This window comes from Osmia lignaria, unplaced genomic scaffold (assembly GCF_051020975.1).
Source record: "Osmia lignaria lignaria isolate PbOS001 unplaced genomic scaffold, iyOsmLign1 scaffold0053, whole genome shotgun sequence".
Classification (NCBI taxonomy): Eukaryota; Metazoa; Arthropoda; class Insecta; order Hymenoptera; family Megachilidae; genus Osmia; species Osmia lignaria.
This window is the reverse complement of record NW_027478194.1, coordinates 117501-120000: the sequence shown is the minus strand read 5'-3', so window position 1 is coordinate 120000 and position 2500 is coordinate 117501. Positions and strand designations below refer to the sequence as shown.

At 44.3% G+C, this 2500-nt stretch overlaps 1 non-coding gene across 1 annotated transcript; it reads left to right on the top strand.

Moving 5' to 3' along the window:
• The first annotated feature begins 1127 nt into the window (after window positions 1–1127).
• Window positions 1128–1282, top strand: LOC143307388 (5.8S ribosomal RNA). Its single transcript, XR_013064540.1, has one exon. It is a non-coding gene; the product is annotated as a 5.8S ribosomal RNA (ribosomal RNA).
• The last annotated feature ends 1218 nt before the right edge of the window (window positions 1283–2500 follow it).

The following is a 2500-nucleotide window of genomic DNA, read 5'->3' as shown; positions in this document are numbered from 1 at the left end:
TCTCTCGACCTTTATCTCTCTAACTTATACTTATGGGTCGTCGTCTACTTGATCGGGTACAAACAAGTCGTAAGAAACAAACAAACAAACCACAAAAATACAAGTCGTAAAAAAACAAACTTCTGTTGGTTAACCTACAATATGAAGGATCGAAATGAAAGAAGGATCATATTATTACAAACCGAAAGTGAAGGATCATTAAAATTGAAATACAATATATATATAAATATATAAATGTACCCGTCGTTGCGACACCCTAGTTAAATGGAAAGATATAAAAAAGAGAGAAAAGGAATACAGATGACCCGCCGTCTGATCTTTGCTAAATGATCTGGCATCACCGGAGTTTTTTTGGTCCGTGTTGCGTTCGCTCTATTCGAAATGAAACTCGCGGAGGCGAAGAATTGTTAAAAGTTTACGAAGCGTCTAGGAGTGGTTAAAACTGAGAGAGTTGAAACTACGATGTATTAGAACGAGCAACCGTCGAAACTTTGTTTTCGCGACGTTCTTTTCGTCGCTCTCGTCCCCACGCTCCTACGCTTTGGTTGTTTCTTTGCCATCCGTGTTGCGATAAAAAGATTTCTCCATTGTCCAAAAAGGACGGATCGAGATTCCTCTTTCGAGAGGGAGAGAGAGGTACTTGCGGGTAACCTGGAATCTACGAAACACGCACCGTGGTAAGATTCGTGCGTCCGCCTGATCGATGTGTGTTGTTTACGGACCGGCTGAGAAGCGACGATAGCGAGTCTTTGAAAAACTATGTGTCCATTAGTTAGACCGATCGTCGCCGGCCGTGTGTCTGTTCGAATCTCGCAACCCACGATTCAGCGACAGGACGCGCGCTCGCATTCCTTGTGTGCGTTCGTACTTTTCAAGGTTTTTAAATGTACTTTACGCCCGACCGTCGAGAGGAGCGTGCCACTGGGCGTTTCTCCGACGGTTTCCGTCCTTGGACGCGATCGTGTCGTCAACGATCGAACAAACAAACAAATACGTTGGCGACGCCCGAATTCGCTCTCCCGCACGCGCCGGGTGGGAGAGTGATGTGGGTATCGAATGTGATGCGTGTTAATAATGAAAATAACACTCTAAAGATCTAAAGAGTTTGAAATACAAAATTTTACGATTACCCTGAACGGTGGATCACTTGGCTCGTGGGTCGATGAAGAACGCAGCTAATTGCGCGTCAACGTGTGAACTGCAGGACACATGAACATCGACATTTCGAACGCACATTGCGGTCCACGGATACAATTCCTGGACCACGCCTGGCTGAGGGTCGTTTTCTTAACAAAAGACTGCTTGCGTTTGCTTCTCGAAAAAAGAGTAATTCATTTCTTTCTAAACATCTCGCCGTCGTTCAACGAAAGTAGAACGTTTCGGAGCGGGATTATCGAACGAAATTGAAAGAATGAATGAACGATAAACAAAGAAAGAGTCGCAACGTACGAGCGATAGTTGGGCAGTTCGTCGGCGTTTGTCGTGGAAACGATGTGACGAAAATCGCAACCGATACACTAAATGCAGGCCGTTAAAGGAGAGAAACAAATTTCGAAATATCTCTTCGAACTAGCGCAAGTGCGTCACGGCGCGCGAGTCGTTCGTTAAAATTTATAAACGACCGCCCGTGAAAGCACCGAGTTCTCGGAAGATAATCTATAAAGATTCTCCATCCTGCTGGAAGTTATCGGATCGGCGCGATTGTTCACTTGTAGAAATCCACGCTCCCGACGTTGCCAGAAACGATATTTACGAAAGGTGTGTCAAAAATAAACGAAAGAAGCTCTCCTATAAATTTAGAAAAAGCAAACGAGTGAAATGTTTGAGATGATAATTTGCTGAAATGCAAGCTCGAATAGCCCCAGGGTTTCGAATGATTCCCCGCGCTTTATACATCTCTCTGTTTACAAACGGTGTATAAATGAAAGATCGCTTCAGATGGGTCGTCGCTGTTTGACGCGCGATGCTGTTCCTTTTTTTTTGTCTGTCTGTGCGTTTAGCTTCGCTAAACAAGTTAAATGGTTAAAAAGCGTCGAAAAAGCGAATACACACGCGACAAGACAAATCTAACGAGTAAAGGAACGCTCCGCTCCAAGATAAAAATGGTTGTTTACAATCAATACAGCGTTTCGGTACCCCTGATCGTAGTCTGAAACTGTGTAACAAAAGAGAGGAAAGCGAATGGTGAAGGAACTTCGAAGCCTCCGTGGCGTGGCTAGAACTTGTGATAAAAGTATGTTTGCAGCAATTATGCATGCTCCCGTTAAAACAGCATTTCAATGTCTCGCATGGCTTAAAGCTCTAGGAGGCTTCAACATTTAGAATACATACGGACTACTTCGTTTGTTAAAGATAAGCGAAGACCGCGCGACCATCGCTCGGTCGTCCAGTCCTCGAAAGTTTTGTTGCGTTCCAAAGAAGAGACAAATGGGGTTTACCCTTGCGCTAAGGGGAGAAGAAGAGAAAAGCAGTTGTTAAATCTAAGAGGTGTGTGGAGTAC